This window comes from Tachypleus tridentatus, chromosome 6 (genome assembly GCF_004210375.1).
Source record: "Tachypleus tridentatus isolate NWPU-2018 chromosome 6, ASM421037v1, whole genome shotgun sequence".
NCBI classification, from domain to species: Eukaryota; Metazoa; Arthropoda; class Merostomata; order Xiphosura; family Limulidae; genus Tachypleus; species Tachypleus tridentatus.
In genome coordinates, this window is record NC_134830.1 from 31,313,810 (window position 1) to 31,334,842 (window position 21,033).

Consider the following 21,033-nt stretch of genomic DNA (forward strand, 5'->3'; position numbering starts at 1 on the left):
TTAGGTTTACGTTTTTGGAAAATATGAACACTACCAGCAGTTTCATTGATATTTTTATAAATTTTATTTTCTTGAGAAAAAACCAAAGAATCAACTAATGGGATTGGATATTCTTGAACTGTATAATGTTTAATATCTGTATACTTGCAAGCTCAGCATCACATTTGTTGGATTGTTTGCGATGGTAGATTACAGCCAAGCTATTCATATTTGCGAGAATACAGACGAAACAGTTTGAAAACAAACGTCTCAGTATTTGTCGAAACCATTGGAAAATCTTCTACTCGTATGTTACAATGCGATTGAGTTGATTAAGCACTTTCTTTACTTTAAATATCATAAAATGTCTTTGTTTTTGTTATTGTTAATTAGTACAATTAGAAAATATGTCACGTCTTCCTGTGGTATCGAAATGCCTGATAAACAATACCGAGTGCCATAAATAAAACTTTTCGAATGTTAAAACCACAAAACACAGGTCAGAGATCCCATATTTAAAGCATAACGATCCTTAATCTCCAACTGCTAAACACCTTGTGTGGAACATGGGTTTCAAAAAAGCAGGTAACAAATGGTCGGGAATATTTATCCATGATTTCAAAGTACTAAAGAGATGGATACTTTTAGTAGGATTGTTTATGATAGTCATAACTCCACCACAGTTAAAAGCGCGAAACCTGCTCTGCAGCCTATTGCTACTAGAAATTTGAGCTTTCGAACCATAGCTCATAACATGAATCACGAATCCACGCACGCTCCTGATTCATCACTGTGTTATTTATACACAGATATACTTTATCAGCATTGAACCCGTGCTCATTAGGTGCAAAGAATTCGTAAAATGCACACAAGTGGAATGTGTCAATTCAACTGGTGTTTTTCTCTTCTTCATAACTTCAAACTCGTTTGTTTTTCTGAAAGAAAATGAGTGTATGAATGTTTTTTTAACTACTGGTTTTCTGTTAAAATAACTCTAGGTGTTTAGTTTGAGTTCAAAGTTGAATACGTTTGTAGCATTTGTACACATTTAATTCTACAAGCGGAACGATTTCCTTAATTATAGACGACAATTGTTCAAAACATGTGACAACGAATAAAGAATAATCAGCTCAGCGAGACGGACGCATTAAAAAATATCGATTTTTACCTTAATGAAATATGATCAGAAAATTCTGAAATAAACTTTAGAAATACAAGAATATTAACACACTGAATAAGTATTAAACCTTTTCCAATCCTCTACTTGAGTTTACTAACCACAATATCTGTTTCATTAAGTGTTGTTCAATCGTTGTAGCACACTTTATCCAAGTACACCTGACAAGACAATTGTACTACTCAAAGAAAATAGCTTCGCCATTTCGATAAAAAAAGCATAGCAAAATAAAAACTATATATTTTTATATGTAAAGTAATACTGAAGATATCGGTCTATTTATATTTTTTTTACATTACATATTTATTCCTCAGTTTGATTTAGTTTTAACATTACAAACACCATCTTACTTTTTCCTGTACACTTTGAAAAGAAAACATCATATAATTTGTCGCAGTATAATCAAATGCTTGCTGTCATCAAAGAATTTAACTATATATTTGATTTCGAGGCTAAGTTCGGTCAATTTTATTTTTAAAAAAGTACAATTTTGGCACCTATGGAAAAAGTATTTACTAAAAAAATGAAGCTTTAAGCATCGGGAATGTTCTAGGTAGCAGCACTGAGTGATGATGTCCGTCGTTTACAGGCAAAATGAAACAGATTTTGTGACATCAGTTTAACTTTAAAATTCTTTATTTTGTTTAATTATACATCACCAATTCGTATATTATTTAAGTGTTTACTTGTTTCAATTACTTAATTTCTGCTCAAAATACGAAAGGAAGTAATCTATTGAACACTTAAAATTTGAAAAGTATAATAATGAATGTATATCAAAATGTTAACACAAAAACAAACAAAGCAAACATGGTATGATGGTTGGAGATTATACGTTAAACATAGACATCCTTGCTTTTACTTGGGATACAAGGATAGCCCAATGGAAACTCGTCAGAGAGTTCTGTTTCAAATGTCAACGTTTTGGTCATTCCCCTGCAGCCTGTAAAGCCTCTCCGCGATGCGTTTGCTGTGGAGGTCTACACCACGTGAGTAACTGCCAGAGGCCCCATCAGGAAACTACGTGCAGCAACTGCAATGGTGATCATGTTGCCTCCTACCACGGCTGCCCTAAATACTAACAAGTGCTGGAAAAACAAATTGAAACTTGGCAAACCAACACTTTCAGGTGGACCTTTCAGTGATTTCCCCAGCCTTCCTGCTTCCAATACTAAATCTGTCCAGGCTCACATGTCAACTATGCAGCAGCCCTGAAAACCCAACTTTCAACAAGACCGGAGCTCAATAACTTTCGGAGCCTACTCCCAAGAAACTCAGGGGTTTTGGTTGTGCTTTCCATGAACGGCTCGCTATTTTTGTTGCTGATATTGCTTTCATGGTGACATAAAACAAATCCGAGTCCCTCCACCAACTATATTCCTGGATATACCACTCTACCAAGTTCTTAGACATCAGCAACCCGGATCTGAGTGTCATGTACCACTAGATTCAAGCAAGAAAGGTCAGTACCCCTCCAGGTAAATGGTATGGTTTCATTCTTACACATAAATATTCAAGATGGCTTTTATTTAAGAAATATGAGCTTTTCGACCTCTGCAACACCCTAAACACTGACATAATCTCAATTAATAAAACCTTACTGAATATCAATCATTCTTTTACCCTCCCTGGTTATAAAATTTTCTCTGTCTCCCATTCTGCCCCCACTAGAAACATTGCCTTTATTTACAAACCTAAGTTAAATATTAAAATTCTGAAGCCTCCCACTCAGCCCCATAATGAAACTATTTTAGCTGAACTAACTCCTAATAACAACCCCATCATCATATTCTTAATTTACGTCAGCCCCTCACAGTTCCCTGACTCCACTTTTTTACAATACGCCCATTTTCTCCACAAACACTCCATAATCCTTGGTGACTTAAATTCTAAGCACAAAGAATTCTTCTGTTGCACCAACAATCGTAACGGACATATTATTCGTAACTTTTTACGTTTGAAGAATCTAACAGGTGTCAATAACGATCATCCAAAATATTCTTGATCTAGTCATAGTCACCCCTAACCATCTGCCTCATACTTCTGATTTTCAAGTCAATAATCATATTGAAGGTGATCACCTTCCTGTGTCCTTCCATCTTTTTAATAACTCTTCCTGCTTTTCCCTTCCCACATCTTCTACCCTTAACTTTCCAGTTCCAACTGTGATGCTTTTAAATCTACTCTGTCTAACACTCCCTTCTATGTTCCTCCCTTAATCTCTGGCCCCCAAGTCCTTGATGATCTTGTTCTTAAATTTACTAAATCTGTTACCGATGCCCTGCATTCTGTCACTTCTGCTCAGGTCCGCACCCGCCGTTACATCACTGGGCCTTAACTCACGAAATCCAAAGCCACATTACTGAAAGACGTCGTCTACGTAGACGTTTTGTCTCTACACGCAATTACCACCTCAAAACATTAATCAATTAAACAAACAATACCATTAAACGACTAATAAAACAACAACAACTTACTAGATGGCTAGATGGGAAAACTTCTGTACCTCAATAGACAATTTCTGCAACCACCCTAAATAATTCTGGAATAAATTTAAATTTGTTTATAAAATCTCAACACTCACAACTTAGTACATAACAACCAAATGGCTTCTACTGACAAGAACAAATGCACAATTTTTGCTAAAGTCCTCAAGAATTTCTTCATAACGTCTAACCTCTCTGCTTTTGACAACACTCACTTCGTTAATATAAATAATTTCATATCCCAAGATCGCAAAATATTAACTCCCAGCTTCAGTTTAGACCTTCTCATCCATAACACTTATATCACCAAACCAGTCAAACCACCAAACCAAACTCGAAATGTCCATCAAGCGACTTAAAAGCAATACTGCCCCCAGAGTAGATGGCATAAATAACTGCGCCATGAAATATCTATCCCTGACCTTTCTAAATCATCTACTTTCTATATATAGTTATTCCTTTTTGCATGGCTACTACCCTAATTACTGGAAAACAACCACTATCACTGTCATCCCCAAGTCCTTATCTAACCTGTCTGATTCTTCAAACTACAGACCTATTAGCCTCATTTATACCTTAAGCAAACTATTGGAGAAAATCATCACTAATAGACTTACTTTCTTTGCTGAAACTAATAACATCAAACCGTTGACCACCTTGTTATACTTACTGAATCCCTATTCCAAGCCTTTAACCAGAACCAGGTTGCCGTGGGTGTAACACTCCGAATACATTTATCCATTGGATAGCTAGCATTTTAATTAACTCCGTCACCAGAGTTAAAGTTGATAATGAACTCTCTCACTCGTTCCCTTTACTAGCTGGAGTTCACAAGGCTCTGTACTTAGCCACTTGTTATACAATCTCATTGTAAATGACATTCCGATCCCTGCCAATACTCATACTCATGTTTCCCAATACGTTGTAGTGGCTGTAGATGCTCATCCTGAAACTTACTTCCATTAATGCTCGAAATGCATTAGATACCCATTGTAGTACTAGAGTTTGCGTGCCATCTCTAAAGGCTATGGGAAAGAATGAGGAGGTTATTAACCATTGATCTGGTTCAAGCAGAGCAGGCAGCTACGTGACAAGGCAGAGAAACGTTTTGACTCTGTGTGTCGTCTCGAAATAATTCATTTCACAATGGAACAGCTGAATAGTAGTTTAGATTGTCTTGACAGACTGTACTCTGAGGTTCATGATCATACAGAGAACGAGGTACCACCTGATATTAGGCTTCTATCAGACAGAGCAAAGAGTGATATCCAGACGATAGTTCATATGGGACAACAAATGACTAAACATTGAAAGGTTTCAGCTGGGTCAGCAATTCAACAAGGTCAAGCTCGGTGGCTGCCTCGAGGAGAGCACTTCTCGCTGCTCAAGCCGCAGCTCTACTGGCAGAAAAGGAAACAAGAAGGAAAAAACATGAGCTGGAGTTTCTACAGGCAGAGGTGTCTGCACACAAAGAAGAGCAAGAGGCTCAAGGGGAACTTCAGTGACAACGACATGAACTAGTAGAACAATGAATAATTAGTGAACTCTTTGAAAAACAAGCAGAGTTGCAAGCTCTTGATGATGAATCATCAGACATAGATGGCACTAAACATGATTTGCAGTTGTCAAGAGCTACTCCTCGTCAGGAAAAACTATCCCTGATATACAGTCGCTTGTAAAGACGTTCATAGATGTGGTGAAAATCAGTCGTCTCGCCGCGCCTGAGCCTTCTGTATTTGAAGGGAATACCCTGAAATATTCAGGGTGGAAGGCTTCCCTTGCAGCACTTTATAGACTCAAGGTGAATTGCTCCCATGGAGCGAATCCACTATTTGAAGAAGTATCTTGGTGGAGAGGCCAAGGATGCAATAGAGGGAACCTTTTCTTTTGATTAAGGATCTGCCTACTAGAGTGCCAGAAAAATCCTGAATGATCGTTATTGGAATCCATTCATGGTAGTAGAAGCATCCAAAGACAAGCTGCAAGAATGACCGAGAGAAGGGAGCAGAGACAGCCAATCATTGAGGAAACTGTCTGATTTTCTGCAACAGTGTCAAGTAACAGTGGGCCATGTTGAGGATTTGGAAATCCTCGATGATTGCAGATGCAGAGAGAATCGAAAGATCCTTGCAAAACTAACAAAATGGTTAGTGCAATGTTGGGGCAGAATGGTTTCTGAACACCAAGATTATCCATCCTTTAAGCTCTTTGTGTCTTTCCTCAATAAGAAAGCTGATATTGCTTGCAACCCAATCACATCTCTTGTCCTACCTCGCCATTCTGGAGCCAAAGAGGGACATTCCAACAAAACCAAAGCAGAGCAAGGGTGCTAATGTGTTTGTTACATACACGACAAAGGTTTCAAAGACGGGATGCATCGTCTGTCAGAGGAACAATTCCACCCTACACGACTGTCAGTTCTTCATTAATAAAACTCCTTCCAAGCGAAGAGGTTATCTGCAGAAGAATGGGCTTTGCTTCAGCTGCCTCACTCATGGGCATTTTCCCAGAACTAAACCAACAAGAGTCATTGCTCCAAATGCAAGGGATGGCATCCATTCTGCTTGCATAGCGATTAAAAACGTCTGAATGGTCAGACAGCACATTTAAATGGAATCACATCAATAAATATGACTGCAATGGAAGGCTCTGTAACACTGAAGGCGACAAACGGTAATGGTGAGGGAATGACCTCTATAATTGTGCCAGTCTATCTGTCAATGAAGGAGGATCCTGATACAGAGGTCAGGGTGTATGCATTGCTGGACATACAGAGCGACACAACTTTTATCTTGGAAAACACAGCTGATAAACTTCTAACTGAGCCAGAACTTATCAGATTCAAGCTGCCCACTTTGACATCTGCCTCCACAATTAACTGTTTAAAGTTCAAAGGACTGCAGGTTCGAGGGATGGGTTCAAGCACAATAATCTGTCTGTTGACAACCTATTCAAGAGACTTCATTTTTTGAACAGAGACCACATCCCAACCTCAACCACTGCAAATAGATGGAAGCACCTCAGAAAACTGGAGAACAAGTTACTCCCTCTTCAAAAGTGCGAGGTTGGACTTCTTGTGGGTTACAACTGTTCTGAGGCTCTTGCTCCATGTGATTTTATAGTTGGTCATGACAGAGAGCCATTTGCTCAGAAAATGGATCTGGAATGGAGCATATGCAAAAGAACTAGCACTGTTTGAACAGACGCTATTTGAACAAACGTCATCCTGATGAAGTTCAGTTCATTTGCAACATGAGTGCAGAAGAGGAGGAGATTCTGTCTCAAGTTATTGAACTATTGAAATCAGACTTCTCGATGTCTCAGGAAGGTATCAAGTTCATGACAGTGCTGGAGAGAAATACAAGGAAGGTTTATACACCATGGACAGCCATACCGATCTAACAACAAACAATTGGCAGAAAAGAAACCAGAACAAATTACGCTGAAGAATTCACGGTATTTAAAAGACTACAAGTCTTTCATGTTCGAAATAACAGAGTGAGAGGAGACAGAAAAAGTGTCATTGTTTGAAAAAGAATCTAAGACTTCCTGGTACATTCCACACCACGGCGTTTATCATTCTCAGAAGACAGGAAAGATCAGAGTTGTCTTCGATTGTAGCATTTGTTATCAAGGAAACTGCCTGAATGACGAACTTCTCCAAGGCCCAGACCTGATGAATTTCCTGATCAGCGTCCTATGTAGGTTTCGAGAGGAACCTGTGGCTTTTATGGGGACATTGAAAAGATGTTTTACCAGTTTCGTGTGTATCCTGAACACAGAGACTATCTGAGCTTTCTCTGGGGGAGAAATGGTGATCATTCGACAACCCCTTGCACTTTCAAAATGAAAGTGCACTTGTTCAGTACTACATCCTCACCAGCTTGTGCAAATTTTGGTTTGAAGAGAATTACAGCAGATGAACGTGGGAGATTCTCTGAAGAAGTCTGTGACTTTCTTGAGTGAGATTTCTATGTGGATGATGGCTTGGCGAGTTGTAGCTCATCTCAAGAAGCCATCCAGCTGATAAGAGATGCCCAAGCCTCATGCTATGCAGGAAATCTTCGACTTCACAAGTTCGTTTCCAACAGCCTTGAGGTTATGATGGCAGTCCCTGAGTTGGAAAGAGCTAAAGAACTGAAGAACTTGGATCTACACTTTGACGAGCTATCCATTGAACTAGTTTTCAACACTCAGTGGTGTATCGAATCAGATGAATTCAATTTCTGCCTCTGCCTACCAGTATGACTATTAACTCGTAGGTGTGTCCTTTTAATTGTTGCATCAGTGTATGATCCACTAGGAAGTATCACTCCCTTTACATTACTTGAAGAGCAGGTCTTGTAGTAACTCTGCAGAGAAAACACTGGCTGGGATGAGCCCATGTTGTCAAATCTACAATCTAAATGGAAACAATGGCTGGTGTAACTGGACTCCCTCTCCAACCTGAGACTTCCAGAGGGAATTCTACCATTTCTTAGATGCAAGCCTCTCAGGCTATGGGAAATATACATACCTCTGTCTAGTAAGCAGTAAAGGACAGGTAAACTGTTCTCTAATACCGGGCAAAGCCAGAGTTGCTCCACTGAAGGTTATAATCCTACCAAGGTTGAAGCTCATTGCAGCAGTGACTGCTGTGAAGATCAGCAACGTACTCCAAAACGAGATGAAACCTGCAATGTCGGAACACTTTTGGACAAACTCAAGGAGAGTGCTCAGCTACATTTATAATGAAGCTAATCGAGTCCAAATAATCAGAAAAACAACAAATCCAAGCCAGTGGCGATATGTCTGCACCAACCAAAACCCAGCTGATGATGCTTCTCGTGGACTCCAAGCTTCACAAATACAGATATCCATTTGGTTTAGTGGCCCTTGTTTCCTCTGGGATTCACAGCTACCTTTAAGCAATGATATGGACACAACACTGAAAGGAGAGGACCCTGAAGTCAGTAATGTGTCGGCGACTGTTACAGAGAAAGATCAAAGTGGGTCAGTACTCCTAGAACGGCTACAGCATTTTTCTGATTGGCTCCAGGCAATTAAATCTCTTGCTTTAATCCAGAGGTATATAGCAAAGAGAAAGGGGAAGAAATTATCAGCCTAGTACAAGCGATAAAAACTGAGGATAACACCATTATTCACATGCTTCAGAGTACCTCCTTCCATGAGGAAATCAAGGCCATCAGTCGAAACAAAGGATCAGCCATAGGACCACTGAAGAAGTTGGATTCTTTCATGGACCACGACGGGATTCTCACAGTTGGCAGAAGATTGCAATGAAGCTCGGCAACCTACGATATGAAACATTCCATCATAATTCCCAGAAAAGGTCATTTGATCAATTTGATCATCAAGCATTTTCATGAGAAAGTAGCTCATCAAGGACGCAGTTTTATCCTAGATGAAATCCAGTCACAGGGTTTGGATCGTTGGAGGAACAAAAGCAGATTCCTCTCACTTGTACAAATACATAACATGCAAGAAACTGAGAGGCAAGCTACATACACAAAAAATGGCTGATCTTCCAAAGGAACAAACAGCATCTTCACCACCTTTTACTCACATTGCCATGGATTATTTTGAACCCTTTGTGAAGAAAATTGGTAGAAAGAAATGTAAGAAATATGGTCTTCTTATAACCTGTCTGGTGTCCAGAGCAGTTCATATAGAGCTATTTGATGACATGTCAACAGATGCCTTCCTTAATTCTTTGCACTGCTTTTTGTCATTCGAGCTCCTATTCGAACTATTAGGTGTGATCAAGGATCAAATTTCATTGGAGTGTCACATGAATTGTAAAAGGCAGCATCAGAAACAGAGATGTCAAAGATTAAGGAATTTCTTGTATCATCCCAGGTAGAGTTTTATGAATCCACCCTCTTCAAGCCACATGGGAGGAGTATAGGAGAGACAAATCCGCCCCATGAGAAGTATTCTGATGACATTGCTGAGACTGCACGGCTCCAGACTTGATCCTGCCACTCTCAGAACTTTCTTCTATGAGACAATGGCCATTGTCAACAGTTGGTCTTTGACTCTAGAAAGCCTCAATAAACCTAATGCACCAGAACCTCTGACACCTAATCATCACAATGACTTCTCACAATGAAGTGAAAAAAAATGATACCCCTCCTGGGAAATTTTGTTCTAGAGGATATGCATGCCACCAAGCGATATAAGAAAGTACAGTTCCCGACTAATAAGTTTTGTACACGATGGGAGAAAGACTATCTACAAAACCTCCAGCAGAGACAAAAATGGACTAATTAATGTAGGAACTTGACAGATGACGATATCGTCCTGTTTAAATACGATGATATAGTAAGAAGTCATTACAGACTTAACAATGTTGTAGAAGCTATACCTGACCAAGATAACCTAATGAGAAAGGTGGAGCTCCTCATTGGGACCTGAGTTTGTCTAGGAAAGGAAAGCAACTATCTCAGCCAACTATCTTAGAATGCCCTATACACAAAGTAGTTGTACTATTGGAGAGAGAACAGCATTGAATTACTGAATGATTTAATACTGTATATCGATAATGTATGATGTATTGATAATGTATTAGGCATATTGGTCAGCATTTGTAATTATCATAGCTCTCAGTATTACCTTTGTGGAATGAGAATCTTGTGCATTTACAAATAGTACTAGTTGTAACTTTGGATTTCTTTCAGATTCCAATATATGCATTGTTATTCGAATATATAACAATGTTATGTGGCTTATTGTTTAATCAATGATATAACCCTTTGAATGTATTTTCATGTATGAATGTTAGATCCCGATTGTAAACCGATTCAAATACTGCGCGTAGTGATACAGTATTGTATAAAGGAGGTGAGCGTCAGTACGTTGGATTAGACAGTCTCAGTATTCTCAATGATCCTCAGAAAATCAAAGTGATTTGGGTTAGGAGTGTGAAGTTTCAATTAAAGTTTTGCTCAACATTATTTATTTGTTTTGTGTATCGCGCAATGTGTCAAGCGTTTTCAGCGCCAAACGATAATTTATGTTAGTTCGAAGCAACCCTAGCCAAATCACCTTTGTGGAATGAGAATCTTGTGCATTTACAAATAGTACTAGTTGTAACTTTGGATTTCTTTCAGATTCCAATATATGCAGTGTTATTCGAATATATAACAATGTTATGTGGCTTATTGTTTAATCAATGATATAACCCTTTGAGTGTATTTTCATGTATGAATGTTAGATCCCGATTGTAAACCGATTCAAATACTGCGCGTAGTGATACAGTATTGTATAAAGGAGGTGAGCGTCAGTACGTTGGATTAGACAGGCGGGGATACTCACCGCTAATAATGACAGGGAAAAAAACTGACCTATTCGCCAAATACTTCCAGCACACCACTACACATAAACTTCAACAAGCATCACGAGACTAAAGTAAACTCTACCATCACAGACAATAACGAATTTTTTTCAGTCAAGTTTCCAGTCGACCTAACTCACATCCACACGACCAAAAAACATAACAAACCCAATATCTACACCGGAGATCAAGCTATACATAAGAAAACTTAAAAATAAAACACCTGGGGAAGACTGCATTCCAAATATCATTCAAAAAAATGCTTCTAACGAACTCCTTTCACATCTTACTAATCTGTTTAACCTCTCCTTTTACTCAGGCTATCTACCTAATGCATGGAAATCTGCCATTATTACCCTATACCCCAAGAAAGGATCTCTTTCGCACCACAGTAGCGATTTTAGACCAATTAGTTTAATAAATTGTATTGGCAAACTAATGGAAAAAATCATCACTTCCAAATTGCTCTGGAAACTAGAAAACAAAAACATTTTATCTAATATTCAGAATGCAGGCCGCAAAAATAGACAAACTGCAGATCACCTTGTACGGCTCGTAGAAAGAAGCTTTACAAGGTTCAATAAACTCCAAGCTGCAGTCGCGGTATTCCTAGACGTACAAAAAGCTTTCGATACAGTTTGGCACAATGGCTTAAGATATAAACTTTTAAAGTTTAAAATACCCCCCACTTTCCTTAGATGGATTTCAAATTTCCTTGAAAACCTAACATCTAGAGTCAGGATAAACTCAAATCTTTCTCAGTCATTCACCTTTAACGCAGGTGTCCCACAGGGATCAGTTCTTAGTTCCCTACTATACTCACTCTTTCTTTACGATCTACGGCAGCCGACCACGTCATCTACCTATGCATCACAAAATGCCGACGACATTGCCTTATGGTCCACTTCATGGGACCCCCTCTAGCGGCTAAGAAAATACAAAAAGCTTTAGATAAAATTATTCACTGATGCAATAAATGGAAAGTCACACTCAATCCCTCTAAAACCCAGGCTATAATCCTCCACCGTAGGCTTAACAAAAGATTAAAACGAGTAAAGCTTGCAAAACTACATCTTTATAACACCTCTGTTTCTTTCTCTAACTCCGCTAAATTCCTTGGTATTACAATCAACACAAGACTTACTTGGAACTCCCATTTCAAAAACATTAGAAAGAAAGTACTAACCAGAGTCTCATATCTCTGCAAAATTAGTCATTACACCCATGGTTGCAGGTCTCAAACTATTCTACATATTTACAAAACATTCATTAGACCTCTAATAGAATATGGAGCCATGGTAACATGCAACATTAACAAGAACCAAGTACTACTATTACAGAGACTCCAAAATCGAGTTATACGACTCGCACACCGCCTGCCACACTACACACCTGTTGAATATGTTCAGACACACACTAAAATCTTGCCAATTACCGAACGATTAATTAAACTTGCCACTAAATACTTTAAAAAATCCACTCATCGTAATGCACTGACTTCTGACTTCAAAAACATAGCAGCTACTCCCAAATCCTGGTGTAAATATTTATCTCCATATAACTTTATCCACAATCAGTCTAACACAACATAATTCTTGTTTCTCTTTTTTTTACTAACATATCTTGTTGTTTTTTAAGTCTCGTTTCAGGTCCAATCCACCTCCCAAGACCAGCACATCTCAAGGGCACTAGGCAGGTTTCATTCGGTCCCGTCTAGTGAAAGTGGGTTTTCTCGGGGTACTCCCGTTTCCCCCACACCTAAATTTTAGGCATTGGATCTGTAGATCCCTGCCAGGACACTTTGATCCATCGATCCATGCCCGGACCTGAAATGGCCCGTTTGGGTGTTGTTCATATTTTATCCGGCTTGCTTCTCGTCGTCTCTTCTCATCTCCGTTTCGTTTGGGGTTCATCTTGCCTTCGCTTTGCCGCCTGCCACACCTACCAGACTAGACTAGCATTTATTCAAATAAAGTGTACATCCATCATTCCGATTATCCCCATCATCTATTCACTTGGTTAACCTCTTAATTTCTATCATGTGCGGGGTTGAAGAAAGACTGTTTAGTCTTCGAGCACCCCAGGGGATTAATGTTTCACATGAAATATTTATCTTATACCAAAAACCTGCCGAAATAGAGACGCTGGATCAGACAATATCATGAATATACCATTTACAGCTGGTTAATACTCGCAATGTATTTAGCACAACTAAATTTTCGTCAGTGTGAACAAGTGCCAAGTGATGAATTGGAATACCTTTAAAAGGCTGAGACAAACAAACCATACACCAACTGTAGAACATCAAAAACTTTTAACTCAACAATAAGAACTCTATACAACTTCATAATTTCTAATTTAGCAAGATAGAGTTAGCTTAACATAACTTATATTGAAAAAGTACTATGTTCAGACGTCACTTTGTATGTTTTAGTCAGCAGGATAGTATGATTTGTCAAGCATGATAACAAGGCCTCCTGCCACTTAGCAAGCACTGAAATTACTTCACAAATTTCAAGGTAAGTATATCAGTTTTATCCTTGGAATTCTTGCCCAAATTTCCAAGATCTCAGACTCTTAAATATTTTTAGGACCATCAAGAGGAAATAGGTCAGTTCAAAAAGTTAAACAATAGCCAATCACCATTATCTGGCAAAGTGAAGAAATATAAAATGCTCAAAAATTGAAACAGAAGGATCTAGTGGAGTTAACGAAGTTACTTTTTGTGAAACGAGTAGAGTTTCACATACTCGGTTGTGAATAAATTTATATATTTAAACCTTTTATTTTTATTTCAGTCTCTTCTTATAATATATAATGGGCATAGTTATATTTGATAAATGAACTTTATTTGAAGTAATATTGAACAAATGTTTTCAGTAAGCTATCAAAAAGAGGCAGCAAATCCTTTGCCTAAGCAATATTTGTTTATATGACTCTTCTGGTAAAATAAAATTTATTTGTTATCCTAATAGAAATATTGTATTCCCTCATTTAGTAAAGTACAGTTTAAACAATTTATTAACCATTTCATAGAAAATTTGATGTACAGCAACAAATTAAGATGTAGTAAGTTTATTTAATACATTTAATAAACACATTAGATTTTATTTAGGAATTCAGGACTGGTATGTATCTTTAATAGAGGTAGAAGTGAAGATGTGAAATATGATTTTGATTGGTGGAAAAATGTGACAGCTTCCTAAATAACGCAGAGGTGTAGATAAAGTGAAGGGTAAACTGTTGGAAATAGCAGCAGGATTTCATGATGAACTTAACATTTGTATGTAAGGTATAACAACTGTCAAAAAGATAGAAACAGTAGAAATAACTCTGTTGAGTAATAGATTTCAGCATTTTGCTTATATAGACAAGGAACTAGGGAAAGGACAGACAGAGATGGGAATGAAAACGTAAGGAGTATCGGATGTAGAATACTGTTCAGTTTTGGAGTTATTATTTAGTTTATTTAGTATTTTAATGTTTAATGGTTATTTACTTTTCATCAGAAGAGGGTTAAAAATACTTATTTTAAAAGAGTTATGGTGAGTTTCATTATGTAATACTGTACAAGTTGAACATTGTGTTGGTAATTTAATTGATGTACTATGCTTTTGTAATATTGTTAACATGATTTCACTTGAAGTTTCTAGGTTTTCACTTGTGTGTGTAATATTGTTACTAGAGGGGTGGGTTTTTCTGTCGTGTATGACCAAAAGTTGTGAAAAATGAGAAGAAAAATATGTGTATAGACTGGATGATCATGATTTTAGCCATATAAAGTATATAGTGGCAACTGTTAGTGTAATTAATATTTACAGTTTGTATTGTAATAACAGAGTTGAGAAAAAATGTTCATTTTCTTAACTGATTGCTAAAGTAACTGAACAGACTTTGTGGATTTTTGATGAAAAAGACAATTATTTAAAGCTACACATAGAACTGTGATAACATAGGTGAACTTAGCATTGATTATATTGTGAAGAATGGCTAAAAGAAGGAAAGGGGCAACTGGAAATACATACAGAGATAATCAGAGAACAAGTGAGATTGTAAAGCTCTTCAACAGAAAGATGAAGACCCAAGAATGAGAACAGGGTCAAGTCAATTGACCAAACCTGTCCAAATTTGGTAAACAAAAAGACAACATGAATGTTTTCTTGAGAAGTATGAAAGATTTCCCCAAATTCAGAACTGGGAAGAAGGCAACTGTCTCAGTCCAATTTTACAGGAAAAGACCTACAAGCATTTGCAGACATGATGACAGGGAATAAAGTAAAATGTGTTCTTGAAATGTTATATATTTACCGAGGAAGGTTTTCACCAGAAATTCAATAAAGTCAAACTTTTTTTCCATAAGTGTGTATGGAAAAACTGTATTTGTATTTGTGGCACATTTACAAGGTTGACTAAAGTTGCCAAGTGTGAAAACACTAATATGTGAAGAGTTCGTGATCACGTGCTCCACTAATATGTCATTGTTTCTGAGGAAGAGAACGCCAACGGATTTAGGTGAGATGATCAATCTGGCAGGACAGTATATGGAAGCCCATGGAGGGAGTATTACTGGCAAACTCAAGGATAACCAGTTGAAGTCAAAACAAGTAATGGATGAATATTACCAGGATTCTATAAAATGTTACAGGAGGTTAACAGTAAAATAGGTGAAGGTATGCTATGCTTTTTATACAATGAGGCACATTGTCAGTGAGTACACATCTCTTGTCAACAAGCAACTTCAGAACTCTCAATATAAAAAAGCTGGAGCTGTCTACATATATGGTGCTGCCAGAAGAAACAGAATCAAGACATGTTAGATTAACCAACAGAAGGAATTGCTACCATCATGATTAAACAATGCACAACTGATGGTCAGCCCAAGTCAGCAAATGGGTCAACAGTACCAGTAATTATTGGAGCGTGTGAGAAACATTAAGAGGTGCCAACAAATCAAAACATGCCTGTAAGTGAATGCTATGTCAAGGACAAGAAAGTAAAACTACCATGAAATATTGGGTGCAGTAATGAGAATCACTTGTATCAAATGATGGGCAAGGTATGTGCTGATTAATGGGATGGTGAGAAAGCTTCCCATAGCTAGAATACAGGTGGACACTCTATACTAAGTGAGAAACCTTGGAGTCATGTGTATGAAGGCACCAATTTATGATTTGATGATTGGAAACATACCAGATAGTAGAAGGTTGGATAAACTAGACAGAAAAGAAGCTAATGAGGTACCTGCAGTTACCACAATAGCTCAAGAAAAGTTAGAACAAGAAGAACAAGTTAGTAATAAGAGCCCCTTTAAGTTTTGAAAGTGACATTCAAAATGCATGTCCATGGGAACTGAAAGAAGCATTGAGAAAAACTCTTTGCTTCAGAAAATTTGGGACAGTGCCTGAGAGAAAGTCGATCGCAAGAAAAAGGGGAAGAAACCGAAAGAATTGAGGACTGTACGGTACTGTATTGGACCTACAAAGCAGTTTTACAGTGAAAGTTAAACACAAAGGTAGTCAAGAGCTCTTGTGTGACACGAAGTCCAAGGATCAACATTTCAGGATCAGATAGAATGTCTTAGTTCTGCTACCCATTGCCAACAACAAAGTGTCATTGCATTGGAAAAGACCCTTTGAAGTGCAGGAAGTTATCAATAGAGTATACTATAAAGCAAAGGTAGATGGGAAAACCAAGATCTATGACATTAATCTGTTGTAGAGATACTCTGAAAGGGGAGAAGACCTAATTAGTGCAGCTACTGAGGCACAGATGGGCATGGAAAGTGTGGTTGCCATAGATTCTGATCCAGGAGACAGTGACTTCAATTTAGAATATAAAAATCCACTAGCCCTAAGACCATATAAGAAGACTTTTAGTATGAACTGAAAACAATCTTTTTCATAAAGATGATTCTCATGTTGGATATATAAGACTGTACTGTCTCAAAGTTATTTTGTAGTTTATTTAATGATTATTTAGTTTTATAACAAGTGTTAAAAGTTATTTTAAAAGCAATAAATATGACAAGTTTAGATATGTATTTCCATATTACAATTCATTTGTTGTGTATGTAGTTTAATTGTTGCAGAAGGCTTTTGTAATACATTTGATGTGATCTTACTCTTCTAGGCTTTTCTCATTAAGTGTATTGTTGTCACTAATAGGGATAAATTATTAAGTCGAGGAGTGGCTCCACATGTAAAAATGTGGGTTAGATCCTATTTAAATGAGTGTATTCAAGTTAATAGTATTGAGATGATTGACTCAGTTTGGGTTTTAATTCAAATTTGTTACAGAGCACTTAAAGAAACCCTACAGCTGTTAAGAATGTCATAATTGTGGAAGATTTTAAGTTCGGTGTGATGTTTTATTACATGTGGAGATAAGTAAAAATGATATCTTGGATCCAAATTCCAAAAAAATCAAATTTTAAGTAGATGATAGAAGAATTTCCTGTTATGAACTGGGCAACTAAATTAAGTGGAGATCAGTAGTGTTATCAGTAGATGAGATTTTAACTTATCTCGGTACATCTAGCATATGTCAAAGGCCCGCAGAATTTTGAAAATACAATAACAATGGCATGGTAGCCAGGGATACTATGTAATCACACTCTGAAGCTCACACAAGCCTGTATTGTATGGCCTTACCTGGAGCCTGTAGTGACTGCTGAGTTCAGTAGCCCTACTGTTGCTTTTGCTGCAGAATAAAGGAAACAAATCATTTCTGTAGAACCATTATAAAGGCAATGAATGGTTTGTTTAAAGTTAAGCACAAAACCATACTATAGGCTATCTGTGCTTTTCTCACAATCAGTATTGAAACCCAGTTTTTAATGTTATGAGTTTGCAGACATACTATTGTGCCACTGAGGATGGGGGGAGCCTAGCTTAAAATGACAGAAGATATCTTAGGGTAAAATGACAGGTAGCCTGGGCTAGTCCAAAGTTCAGGTTTGGTTTTCGAAAGATGATTATCATCATTTTGTGATATAGCATTGTTGGTGATATCAATCAAATGTAAAAAACTTTTAAAAATAAATTTTATAAGTATTCAAGATGGGCATATGTATTCCTTACAGAAACAAATGGTGGTTGTAAGCCAAAATCATGTTCCAACTCCTTTTGCAGCTGTACTCTACAGTTTGGGAAACAGAGCATAGTTTAGTAATATTGCAAATTGTCCACTTTTTTGAAGAAAACTTTAGTTTACTGCTGTTAAATCTTCTAAATTCTATGACTGCTTAAATTAAAGAGGCCTCAATGTTATCTTTTTGATAAATAATAATAATTGGATTACATTTTTTACTTCAACTGCATCTTATAATACAAATTATTTAGATATCTACTTTTCCTGTAGGATTTTGTTTATTCTCTATTTGTAACTTCGTATACTCCGATGTCACAACTGTTAATTAATGTTGTGTACTATTTTACTTATACTGTGCATCCAAATTGTCTCTTATTTGACATAGTGTACAGTACTAGATTTTTACATAGCATACAACATACCATATTCATACTTTCAATTGATGTTTGTGTCAAGTTCTAGATTTTTTCAACTTGTGAGATTGTGAAAAATAACCTCCTGGCCTGCTTTTGTCTATCTTGGCAATTTCTCCTGTTTCTGTTTTTTTTGTCAAGATTATGTTTTTTGGAAACGACAATCTCTGTACACAGAATATGCATTTTTATAAGGAACCATTCAAAATACACACACTGAGTGTTTGAAAACACATGTATTAAGTGGTGACGATTCACAAGATTAAAATACCTCTAGTAATTTTATTATAGTGTAAATATTATACAGTTGCTATAACTGTGGTGTTTTCCTGAGAATGATTTTCTCACAAAGCAGTCAGTTAGACTCACCAATTAGAGGCTCTTATAAAATGGTCTATGGTGTGTGACTGTGCATCTTTCAGATCACCAACTGGGTATGACTGAAAGAAAGTCTCAAAGTTGAAAGATGTAAAAGTACAGTGTTTATTCACAAAAGCACAATTGCAATATCAAACACCAAAAGCAAGAGTGTTTGTCATGTGTTGTACTTGCAAGAAAGAGGAAATAAAACAAAGTGATCTCTCCCTCACCAGTCTAGTGATTGGTCCCCATTTGTATGGTAAACTACAAAGCTGAATACTTTTAAACCAAGTTAAAATATATAAAATTAAAAGAAGTCACAAATGTTACCATAGATCTAAAAACTTCTGCACAATCTCTTCGAAACCTCAAATGTAAGATCTCTACAATATATATAAATTCTTTAGTAATCTAAAATTTCAACATGAATCTGACTAACTGAGGAGAATACTAAAAAATACAATAACAACTTAAGCCAGATTTGCACAGGGAATGCTATTCTACATGTGGCCTTTATCCATTTGTGCTGGCATGGTGGAAACTCTTGGCCATTATCTAATTAAATGACAGACAGGACTACTTAGTAGTTGCAGGTATTATTACCCATCTTTCTTGCAAGATACTTGACTAATTACCATTTAGTACACAATATCATGTATTGTTATTGAAACAAGCAAATTTAAAATGTGTTTAACCAGGTAACTTTCCTCATCCCAAATAAACTGAAATTAAAAACAATTAAATATTTGCATATCAAAAACAGTGTGTATAAAACACATTGTCCTGCCCTGTACCATTCAAGTGTGCAGTCATAAGTTATTTTGTTGATGTGAAGCTCTCATTTTATAAACACAGTAATAATTTCATTTTCATTAAATGTTCTTTGGGCCAAGCAGGGCCTTGTGGTTATGTATCAAGACTGAATTTAAAAGTTAAAGGTTAAATACTGTTGCTGTGAAAATGCACTCCACACTTTGTAACTGTAAGTGTATTATAAGAGTGACAGTTGAATCTCACTGTTTCATCAGAATAACCCAAGGTTTGTGACAGGTGCTCTTGAACATAAGGTTAAAACTATTGGTGGCTATGCACAGGTACGTTTAATAACGTATTATTAAAATAAACTTGACGGACAAGTAATACATGGCGTGTGAGGCCAAGGACTCAAATGGATGTTGATAAATGTAATGTAATGCCACCTTTACATACCAGTTAGGTAACTGCAATGGCCATTTGGGAGAAAGAACTCAAAACAACACAGGTAGTCTGGAGAGTACTAGGGACTCAAAGAATATTTTGTCTCTATAATTGAAAAGTGTTAAATAAGGCTGTCTTATGCAGTGAAACATTGGGAGATGTAAAATTCTTGACACAGAGCCAGACTAAAAATGAGTTATGATTGGCACTTCTGATTAAAGTAGATTCAACCTCCTCTCAATATACCAATGGTGACATGTGTGCCATTTCCATTGATACATGTCCATTGCAGGACTAAGCAAAGGCTAACCCAGATATATGGTAATCTTGGAAATTAAACACTGATAATGTGCAAAGGAGAACATAATCTACATGCCTGAAGCTTGAGCTTATGGACAGTTTGGTGTACAATGTCAGATGATGGTTGCCTTCAGAGAGATGATCAAAGAGGAAGTAGAAGAGGGGGCTACTCATGAAAGTACTGCATAAACAGAAACCAGGGTTTAGCTGCATATCTGGTGCTATCAAAAGTACTTAACTATGGATTGGAATGAATCATAGCTAAGACCATGGGTAACATACAAATTGAAGGGAAGGCATGGCATTGTAATTTCATTCCATCATGATAGAAAGCATCTATTGCAAAGGCTGAAGGATGAGGTACTAGAGACCAAATTGTCAGTAGTTGTGTGTACCAACAAGTGGCCAATCAACCAATCATCAGTGTATCAAAGCAAGAATCCATCCAACAGACGAAAACTTGTAATGCAGAATCTATTCTTTGGGAGAACCTGTTTGGGTTGAGATAATTTGATTGGTTACCAAAGTCCTCACCCATGGAACATGGCAAGCTAGTCGAATGACATGGCAGGAGTGGTCCTGAAAAAGGAGATCCAACGTTCAAAGACAAAGAACCCTGAACGAAGTGCCTCTTTGACTGGAAATGCAAGACACCATATAGGAAGTGGGTAAAGCAATGATAATATTTACAACAGT

The 21,033-nt window shown here is 37.1% G+C and overlaps 2 long non-coding RNA genes across 3 annotated transcripts in view; one reads left to right on the forward strand and one right to left on the reverse strand.

Annotated features, from left to right (window-relative positions):
• LOC143252191 (uncharacterized) lies at positions 1-11,877 on the reverse strand. 2 transcript variants are annotated; one of them, XR_013028874.1, is made up of 3 exons: positions 11,802-11,877; positions 3,634-3,698; positions 1-914 (listed from the first exon to the last, which is right to left on the reverse strand). It is a non-coding gene; the product is annotated as an uncharacterized LOC143252191 (long non-coding RNA). The 2 variants fall into 2 exon arrangements; XR_013028875.1 differs by having other exon boundaries at positions 11,749-11,874.
• Positions 2,230-21,033, forward strand: part of LOC143252190 (uncharacterized) — a 27,477-nt gene continuing 8,673 nt past the window's right edge. Inside the window, exon 1 of the long non-coding RNA XR_013028873.1 lies at positions 2,230-2,634. This is a non-coding gene — a long non-coding RNA (uncharacterized LOC143252190). The remainder of the gene's footprint in view (positions 2,635-21,033) is intronic.